At 35.3% G+C, this 11350-nt stretch overlaps 1 long non-coding RNA gene across 2 annotated transcripts in view; it reads left to right on the top strand.

Moving 5' to 3' along the window:
• Positions 1 to 8415: 8415 nt before the first annotated feature.
• The window catches only part of LOC128011523 (uncharacterized), a 52770-nt gene continuing 49835 nt past the window's right edge, over positions 8416 to 11350 (top strand). Inside the window, exons 1-2 of one of the 2 annotated variants that reach the window (XR_008182579.1) lie at positions 8416 to 8509; positions 9208 to 9250. This is a non-coding gene — a long non-coding RNA (uncharacterized LOC128011523). The remainder of the gene's footprint in view (positions 8510 to 9207; positions 9251 to 11350) is intronic. The other variant, XR_008182580.1, reaches the window with a different exon arrangement.

Genomic DNA, 11350 nt, shown 5'->3' with positions numbered 1-11350 from the left:
GTTGTTTGTAATGTGGGGGAAAGTTATTAAACAGGGTTGAACATAGAACATACTATTTTCTTTATTTTTGGTGTGGCTTTTGTTATATTACAAAAGGACCATCACTTCCATGATCATTTATACACATGACTAGCAGTTGTTTTAAAAATGTGCAACAATAGTTGTCTTTTGCTATTCTATAAGTGCATAGCCTTTTTTAATGTCCTGTACCATAGTAAATCTAGTTTTTAACACTAACAGTTGAATATTTCTGGAATCCCTAAACCTTTTTTTTTTTTTTTTTGTGACTCGAGTCATACAAAATAAATATAATTGTAGTGCTGAGATTATGAAGTTTTACTCTATGTAATGCTTGTGATGAAGCACAATTTAAAAACATTATTTTAACAAGTCGGATAGGCACCTTCTCCTTTAGTACAGTGTTAAGCTGAACCTGAAAATCAGTGCTGATGTGTACCAGCAGATGTCATAATGGAGCAAGTCTTGCCTCCTTGTTTCTACCTATCAAATAGCGCACCATAAGTTGCATAGGGATTCTGAATACATAAAAAAAGGGATTCCTGGGTGTATTTGTATTTAAAAAGTATACCATTTGGCCTATAGATGCATTATATTCACTGATATTTCGGAGGTCATGCATCAACTTATTTCTCAGTTTTGACCTAGTCTTGATGCAGGTTAATTTGACTCATTTCATGTAACTTCCCATGCAGAACATTTGTATGAATGCCATACATTGTTTCCACTGTACACTTGTTCTCAATTTCACAGATATTCAATATCGCAGTCATATCTTACGGATGACGACAGTAGCCTAGCCCTGCAGATTTGCTTTAGCCTCATTATAGACTTCCAATTCACTGTTTTCTATTTTTATTCTATTTTTCTCGCGTTTCTGAGACATTTGGCCTATTGTGAATGTGTCTTGTAGCCCCTTCATGGCCTCAGCTCCTCACAGTCCAGAGTCGCAAAGCCGTTAACCCCTTCCTGTAATACCGTTTTTTCGACTACCTCAGTAGCAGTGGAATTTTCCAAAGGGGAAAAGGGGGAAGCGGTTCAGCTCTGAAATGGAATGCAGAGGTCACTAGTAAATTTTCGGCCCCGGGGAGCAGAAGTCTCAGCAGATAGCTGAGAGGCTGCATTTATGCTTTATGGAACGCTGGAGAGCTGTCACACTCGCTCTGCTCCACCAGGACTCAAGGAATGTAAGATCAGGAGAGATGGAGAATAGAGTTTGTGAAGTCATATTTGAAAGACACAAGCAAAATGACTGTTGAATCAAAATAGGATTCGTGTGTTAAATGAATAGTTTGACCCAAACATTCCTAAATTAAATTGAAGATTCTTTATTGGCATGAATGATTCCATGAAGAACCTTTAAAATCCATATAAAAAGTGGGATTTTTCAGTGATGCCATAGAACAATTTTTGGTTCCCAAAAGATCCTTTCAGTGATCAGTTCTTAAAAGAACCATTATAGTGTGAAGAAAAATGTATTATTTTAAAGAAACATTTTCCGCTCTAGAACCTTTTGTCTAATAGAAGGATTCCATAGATGGAACCTTCCATTGGACCTTTCCATTGCAAAAAAAATTTCTTTAAAGTGGAGAAATGATCATGTTCAGATAAATGTCCTTCACACTAAGAAAACAACAAAACCTTATTTGTCAATGAATGTTTCGTGAAGAACTTTTAATGTCCACAGAACCTATGTAATCCACAAAAAAGTTCTTTAGAATATTAGAATGGCCTTTAAGTAAAAGTTGTTCTTTTAAGAACGGTTCACTGAAAAAAAATATATAATGGGGAACCAAAAAAGGTAATTCTACAATATAACAACTGAAGGTTAATGGCATGAAGAACCATCCATGGATCCTTTCCACTGCACAAAAGGTTCTTTAGATTTTTAAAAATGTTCTTTAAATGGTTATGGCATCGCTGCAAAAAAAGTTAAGAACATTTATTTTAAGAGTGTTTGACTTTCTCACTGTATTTAGTTCTTCAAAATAGATTTTCATTTAACCAAAGAAAGTCATACAAGTTTGGAATGACATAAGGTGTGTAAAGGATCACAGAATTTGAACTTTTGGACAAACTATTCCTTTAAAATCATAATCCCATGGTAAAACCCACAATGTTGAGCTATGAGCAAAACTTTGGGGTTTGCCTTTCCTGAGTGACGTTTTTACCAATAAGCAAAGAGTGCACGCTTTGAATATATTTGCTGAGGCAAAAAAAAAGTAATCAAGCGCCGAATAGAGTCTGTGTGCATGATTTCTGGGATGCATGTGGTCCGATGGGTTTTTGCTGCGCATAAGCTCTAATAGATGGCTGTCAAGGGGACCACTGAACAGCTGTGGTCGAGGGATGGAGTTTGGGAGGGGAAGACTGCAGCGGTGTGTTCGATCCACACTGCAGCACCGTCCAAACCACTGGAACGCACACACAATGTGTACTCGAGCACCGTCGCTTCCTTCGGGTCAGCGATCAGCGTCCTGAAGGCCTCATAAGCGCATCAGACGACAGTTTTCGAACCCCTTTCCAAACCTAATAGCCTATACGCACACGCAAGCGTGATTACACCACGATTCAGCTGAATTTTAGTGTGCGATTATGTGCACCGTCATTAAGAACGCAAGGTCATGTCGTTATCCGTGACCTTTAGAGACGCTTATCGGCCCTCTATTGGGCTGTTGTTAGAATCGTGAAGCCTAATGCCGCAGCAATGCTCTTTGGGTTTAATGCGCAGCAAAGCATCGAGAAACAAAGCCCAGCCTCTCCCAGAACCCCCACCATGGAGCGAGCAGTCTGGCGTTCCGTCCAGTCCTCCTCCACCCCCATCTCTTCTCCAGGGGAGTGAGAGAATTATGGCCTCCATAAAAGGGAGATAATGCATTGTTAACTAATTCTGTCTGCTCAGAGCTGATGTATCCACTGCTCTAAATCTCCATGCCTCCAATAAAATGCAAATGCTAATGTTCGCCCTCCTTGAGCTGATATCATTTTTAACAGGCCGGAGGTAAAAGCGGAGATAGGGATGGGGCAGGGCCGACAGACAGCACAAGCTTTGCTGTCCGGAGATGCTCGGCGGGAGGAAGAAGATACAGTGAGGTGAGAAAGCCTATTAGAGCTGCGTTTAATAGCAAAGCTCTCTATGAAGAGCCCATTCTGGAGCTGGAGCTTTTGGAGGCAGGGAGCTGAATGAGCGCAGAGTAAATGTCACTGTGGGTTGCTCTATGAACTGATTCATGGGCTTTTTTAAATTAGCTTTGAGCAAATCATTACATTACTTGGTATGTATTATTTACAGCGCGTTGCATGACGAGCTTCGCTGTTGAAATATTACATCCCTTAAGGACATTCTAATTATAAAAAATCTTGGCATCTAAATCATAAATATAAATTTTATTACTCCCATTAAGATTTGTGGTACATTTGGGTTTGATCGGCTTGTGACCAGTGTTTAATGTTATAAATTCCTTCATATATATATATGTGTTTATGTATATATTATATTACGTATATTATTATACTATATATTAGATAATAACATAATATTAATTATATAATATATTGTGATAGTTATACAGTACAATATATATATATATATATATATATATATATATATATATATACACACACACATATATATATATATATATATATATATATATATATATTATATATATATATATATATATATATATATATATATCGCATTTGTTCTGAGAAGTTCATGAAGTTCTTGCAGTTTTCTTTCTTGATTCTGTTATGCAATTAACAATGAATACAACACCGTCATTCTTGGAAGGCTGCTCGTTTCTCTGTCACTCTGTAACCTACTGGGACTTCTAAATATTGATTCAGACCTATACTTCAATTACAAAATGGCAGTTTTCTGTCATTTCTTAATGATGGCAGATTTGTGTCCCTTCAACACGTGCCGTGTTCTGTAATTAGACTGTAAATTCATTTTCACAGGGGACGTTAAAGATGTGAGAGAAAGACTGAAAGAGATAATGTCTCACAATGTCATGCCTTTATTAGGCGAAAATGTTTATTTCAAGTCTTCAAACTACACCAGAATTACATTGGCCCTGCAATTACACATCTGCATTTATATATTTATTTCTATGATTTAACGTCCATCTTTAAATGTGTTTCGGGTGACCTCCTCTAGCATAAAAATTGACCACACTGGTGATAGAGCCTCATAATAGTAGACCAAATTCACTTCTAAATGTAGGCTTCAATTGCTTTTCGTTTAGTAGTATTGCCCCGGTTTCCTCTGATGACTGTTATTTAATGCTTACATAGACCCAAACTGATCACAGTGCAGTTGGAACTAACTGCACAGTTAATCTCAGTAAGCGTCTCACTTCTGCTCTGAAATGACACACTTGTGTGTATTCACGTGTTGGAGGAAAGCAATTAAACACCTTTGAGTTGGCACACGGCTAATCGATTCTGAGCATGTAGATTAGTAGAACTACACAAGTTACTACCACAATCCGTCAATGTTTGGATATGTAAAAAAATTCTGTTTAGAATGTTTTTTATTTTCTGTTTAGCCTTTATGAATGTATTCATATTTTTTTTTTATAATACATGTGTTTTCATTAATGATTTAAAGCAAAGTTAAAATACTTTATAATATTTGCAGATTCCCTTTTACATTTAATGCATTATACTGTATAAAACGGTAATAATATATATATATATATATATATATATATATATATTACAGTTACATAATACACATTTCTAAAATGCAGGTCATTTGTATAAAATATTTCCCTCTATATAAAATAAAATTATACATCAAATTAATACTGCTTCCATATTTGCATATTCCTTCTTCCTTCTATTATATCTGAAATGGGTTGTTTGTTGTGTGTTTTAATGCATTATACTCTCTAAGCTGTAACAATGAATAGATAATGTATTATAATGTGGTTATAATGAGCCACATGATCATAGAATGCATTATAAGGTGCATTACTATACATTAAAGTTTACTTTAATAATACATTATATAGTAAAGTGTTACCTTCTTTTTTTATATATATTTATTTTTGTAAATGTTGATTTCTTAGATGACAGTCACATGTTTTCTTCACTCAAGCTTTAAGGTCAGTCAAAAGTGCCCACCTGCTGGCCTCTCCTGCATCCCATCTTGCCCCAGGGCTAGGAAGCCCACTTTGCATTACTTGGGTTGTTTTTAGTCAGCATGTCTTCAAATTTATGATGGCGCCTATTTAGCTTTAAAAGTCTTCTTGAGTTTCCTGGCTGAGCTGGATGTGGAGAGTGCTAATCCACTCACATTCAGGACAGACACGTTCAGACGCTGGCCCGCGGCCACTCATTTAAACTGACAGTTCTGCGCCGACTGCAGTACAGGCAGCGTGACATGGCACGATGGAGCGTCTAGAGTTACGGCATCCCCAGAGGACCCTCTGTTATCTGGCAGCGGCTGAAAACAGAGTGCTCTGTGATCCAGCAGCTAGAATGGCCCAGCCATGTGCAGGACGGCCCAGCTGGCAAACTAAAGGGCTGTGGGCACATCTGTCCGATGAAAACCCCGGCCCATCAAATGCTTCTCAATCGTAAAATGTCAGGGAATGACTGATAGGGCTTTCAGGAAAGAGCTGATCTTTGAGACAGGGATTCCTCTATTGGATTTCTGTGAAATCCCCTGGCTTTCAGAACAGGCATGCTATGCAACTCAAAATAATTTCATAAACAACCCGATCTGGTTTAACACACAAAACTGATGGAGGAATTTGGAGTTCAAATGATATTTAAAAAAAGTAAATTATCCAATTTGGCCTTGGTTAGAATAGTGCTATTGAAATGAATTAAATGAATATCACATGGTTTAATATTCATATTATAAATATATAAATACACACACTACCATTTGAAAGTTAGGGGTCAGTGGAATTTGTTTCTGTAAAAGAAATTAATACTTTTATTCAGCAAAGGCGTTTTAATAAAGGTGATGGTAAAGACATTTATAATGTTACAAAATGTATTTTTAATCCAATAAATGCAACCTTGGTAAGAGACAAATTATATAAAAAAAAAAAGTCTTACTGACCCCAAACTTTTATTGGCTGTAGGTCCAGACATTCACTGATTTTCAAGAACTATATTAAGAAACAAGGGTATGTTAACATCTGTTAACAGGATTATTGGTGTAAATGTGCATTATTTTGTGGAAAATCAAAATATGTAAAAGACAAGATTAAATTAAAATTACATATTTTTAATCGAGTATTGTAAAAAATATATTATAAAGTATATATATATGTATGTATGTATATATATATATATATATATATATATATATATATATATATATATATATATATATATATATATATTAGTGCTGCCAAATGATTAATCACATCAAATAGTTTTTGTTTACATAATGTGTGTATATAGTGTACACAAACACATTCTGATTGTTTTAAAAATAGTAAGACCTTCCCAGAAAGCTATTTCCCATTTGTTCTGCAATACAACCAAGAACGGCCTTGCAGAAATCCAGGAATTATGAGAGGATTCAGTAAATGGCCTCCAGCAGACGGACATCTCTGTCTGGATCTTCCCTTCTCTCTCTCTCTCTCTCTCTCTCTCTCCTCAAATCACACTCCTGTCTGCCTATGTTGACAACAAGAGCTTTTCCATAAAGGATTTATCTTCCACAAAGGTTTCTGTTTGTTTGTTGGGAGCAGATGTGTTGCATTGCTTGTTCTCCAAAGTGTTATGAACTACTTCAGCATGCTGCATTTGATTAGCAATCCTTAGAAGACCGTGAGAGAAAACAGTGCATAAAAGTTTGTGTTGCATGCTTCCACTCCTGACCTCTGGAGTACAGCTTGTCCACACCTGGTTTCCTTTAGCCTTCTATAGAGAGACTCACATCATATGGAGAGGGAATAGGGTCCAAATGCTTTACAAACACATGGAGAAAGAAACGCAATCTGTTCCTCTGATGATACTGACTGTGACGCTGGCGTTTAGCTTCTCACGGAAAGGAAAATATCTTTGTTAAAGAGCCATGGTGTGTTTATGAAAGAGCCACAGTCGATTGCAAAGTGCATTTAGTGGGTATGACTAATATTAGCCGAGTCTCATCACAAACAATTCAAAATGGTTTTAGGAACCCTAAAAGATGCTTTAAAATGGGATGCCGAACTATGTGAAAATGCATGGCAGATGTGTTACCTTGGCAAAAGCAAGGTCACCCGAAGCTTTCTTTACGGGGAACTGAAAAGACATTTCCTGTGTGTGCTGCCCAGTGGAGACAGATGAAGGGGGCTGGAGGGGTGGCAGGAAACAACAGTGGCACTGCTGGGTTCACTTACTGCCCTGCTGGAGCCTCCGCCGGCCGCAGGACTATACTGCTTCTGAAACCTCCTGCATGCTGTTTGGGGTTCCTCATCATAAATCCAGGTAAGGAGGGACCCTCTGAGTCTGCGGGCACTGCAGGGGGCCAGAGGGCTTGTGTTCAGGGACCAGAAGATTTGGGCTTTGAGAGATCACACTGAAAATCTGCTATTTTTATTTGATTTAAAAAAAAAAAGTACAAATAATTGCATGACGGTTTGTGTGTATTTTGATTTCAAACAGAATAGTTTTGTAAATTTTGTCCTGCAAAGTAGATTTTATCCAAAAGGTTAAACTGCATCAAAGCGAGTTTGTTTTAAATATGACAAGTTCATAGAGTTCATAATAGGCCAACTTATCATAGTATCCAAGACTTTATTGTATGTCTTTAGAAACTGACTTTCAAAAATAAATCCCCCCTGAAAAAATTAGTAGAGGTGATGATAGACTCATGAATTGGTTACATAATATTACTGATCTCATGATAGGCTTATGACACACTCAAGTTTATTTTTTTAATTATCACTTCTAAAAACCAGTTAACAAAAAATACTGTTCATGTTGGCCTAAGTGCCGAATTTGGTAAAGCATCATGGGTACTGGCCGACATCAAAATCAAAATATTTATTCTGCTTAGCTAAAAATACAGAATTACGTTAGGCTCATGCTTACACTTTGTCCCTAAATATATATAATTGTTTATTTATTAATAATAATTGATAAACGTGAAAGCTCAAAAGCGTGACATTCTGTGCCTATCATATTTGTTGCTCCATTTACCTGATGGCAATTTAAATCGGTCTAAATGTAATTTTAAGCAAACTACACGCATATTTTCTGTCTAATGTTATTACGACTCTTTTCGATCGACTCGTTCAAATAAATGATTCAATGATTCATTTAAAACACTAAATGAGTCACTGTTTGCCACCTACTGGCGTTCAAATGTAATCACAAGAAAGATTCACTGAGCGGATCATCGTACGAATGAATTGATTCTTTTTGTATCGATCAGATTCAAGAGACGGTTAGTTTTCGATCGGTCACGTGACTCAACATGGTGCCATCAAGAGGAATTATCTCACATAAACAGCTTTGATCTTCACATATTCATGTGAGTTTATATGATTTTTTACATATTTTAAGCGTGATGTGTTCTGGGGAACGTCACTTAGTGCACTGTTTTTAAATTACGTCGTATAAAAGCGATTGCGTTAGATGAAAACCAACTCTGAAACCAAGTGGAATAAATGATGCTAAATTAGGTAATAGTGTAACTATATATGAAATAAGATGACCTCTGGTTAGCACAGGTGTCCTAAAACAGTTTTTTTTTTTCAAACTTTTTGTTTACAAAGGACACCAAAACACGAAGCTCCACTTTTTCTAAACTATGAAGGTGTATCTAACTTTTATACATATTCACATGTAACGTTAACTTTATATACGCTAAACTGTGTAGCCTAACGTTACAAAAACAGTAGGCCTAAGCGTGACGATGTAAACACCGCACTGTTTATTAACAGTCAGCTTTATTGACACTAATTGTACTCGTTAACTTATATGATAACAGAGGCTACTTTTTGATCGATTTATTTTTATTTATTACTGTTAAAACAAGGTTGTCAAAATAATATACAGAAGTATAAAGAAAAAAGTTTTTGTATATATATTTAACAAATGTATAAAGTGGACAGGTTGGTTTGCCATCAAGTAATATTTTATAATGGTTGAGGTTTAAAATGTATTGAATGTATTTTTTAACAGGTGTATTGAAAATAGAATGAGAAATTGCTTATCTTCATCCCACAGGAAAAATATCCAAAACTATTTCGCTACACTACTCTCCTCAGAGGTAAGAATAAATGGAAGATGAAAAAACTTGTAGATATTTACTGAACCCATATATAGACCAAGTCAGTGTTGGAATAGTATTATGATCTATAGAACCTTAAAAAAAATGTTTTTATATTCTATAAAATCATTGCCATTTTATGGTAAATCACTTCTTGTTTTTCACATTTGTAAATCGCTTTGGATAAAAGCATCTGCAAAATGAATATATATTTATATATATATATTACTTTTTTATTTATTTATTTTTTACTTTATTCTTCGACATTAACTGCGGACCCCGGATCATCCCCTTGTTTAAAAAAAAAAACCTGTAGCTACTAGAAAAATAATCAAAGCTTCATTTTGACAAATTTCTTTTCTCAACATTTCTTTCTTAATATTTAACCATCATATTTTTGTGACCTATGGAAACTGCTTGTGCTACAGAATCTTTCTTTAAAATAACCTCCACATAGTTGGATTATAGTTGCATTTTTTTCAATGAAGTGACTTTAAGAAATGTTTATGTGTGCATAAAGGCAATGCCTTTTCATTCGGCTGCTGCTGTGGTTGTAGTTTGTGTTGATGTGGTGTCTGCTGTAGACTGACTGCCCTCTGGCCTTCTGAGCAGGACTTGCATTTAAGATAATGTGCTGTTCACTGTCAGATTAAACCTGGAGAAGAGAGGTTTCAACAAACTGCTTAAATGTTACTTGAAATACTATAGTGAGATCCTGTGGCAGTGTGATTGGAGTGCTGACAAACGTCTGTTACTATATCAGAGTTGGCAGCGGTGGGACAGAGGCCAAACGGCGCTCTGTACAGAGTTATGAGCTTGTGAATGAAGACAGATTGGGTACTTAAGGGCACGTTCACTCCTGTAAATAGCCACAGTGGATGTAATGTGCTCCTATTTTCATTTGATGTTAGTAATTCTGGCATCTATTCAACATTTATTCACAATAACTCATGTATTTATTTTAATCTGTAGTGTAAATAAAATCATCATAAACTTATCTTAATGAGATGCAATTACATAAAATGTATTTATTCAATAAAGTTCATTTATCAAACATCAGAGAATAGAGATTTATTCAATATAGTTTCTAAAAAGTTACATTAAATCATCAGAATGACAAAGAAATGATCTCTTTTACACACACACAGACATATATATACTAAAGGTAATTTTGTTTTTAGTTATCAGATAGGCTGATACATTGACACTTATCATATTTTATGTTTTTTTTTAATCATTCAGTTATTTATTTGATTGGACAGTGTAGCTATGGTCAGATTTTGTTTTAGTTGAAGAAAAATATGAGCACACAGAGGAATGTATTCATGTAAAGATTGAGAATGGAATGGGATAAAAACATCTATCACATTACACACACACACACACACACACACACACACACACACACACACAAAATAGAAAGAAAAGAAAAGAAAAAATCGGGTGTTTGACGGACACCAGAGGGCGCTGACAAGCTTTTTTATTATTAAAATGTGTAAGTTGTGCAGTTTCCTCAGTGTGATGAGTGAAACATGACAAGATAAGTGTATGTGAGTATAGTATTGATTGATAGAGTCAATATCAATAGCAACTGTATTAAAATGTGTATTAAAATAATATAACAGAGATGACTATTTTTCTGGTGACTCTTTCCTATTAAAAACATACTTAGGAAATAGCAAATCTGTTGTGTTGGCAACAGATATATAAGAAGTTCAGCATCCTAGTGAAGAGAAAATGCTAGTAAACATAAACCAAGTGGGCTGTCGTGTGGCATTACAGTTAAATCACCCTTACAAATATGATAATGATCAACATAGTAAACCAAAAAAACTACAGCGGTAGGCTACAATTATAGATTAATTAATTTAGACATAAAAAGTTTAATTAAAGTTTACATGATGTTTTATAGATGTTTTGTTTTCAGTAGTTACAATAACCATAGTAGAAGTATTTTTTCATATTTTTAAAATAATAAATAACGAAAGGTTTGTTTGGTAAGGGTAGAAAAGGCCTGTCATTAGTCTTCTTGAATTCCACATTTCTTTAAGAGGTGCATCCGAAAACAAAAAGAGAGAAGATATATCTTGCTTTTTTTCA

This window comes from Carassius gibelio, chromosome B23 (genome assembly GCF_023724105.1).
Source record: "Carassius gibelio isolate Cgi1373 ecotype wild population from Czech Republic chromosome B23, carGib1.2-hapl.c, whole genome shotgun sequence".
NCBI classification, from domain to species: Eukaryota; Metazoa; Chordata; class Actinopteri; order Cypriniformes; family Cyprinidae; genus Carassius; species Carassius gibelio.
This window is presented reverse-complemented; position numbering and strand designations above follow the sequence as displayed.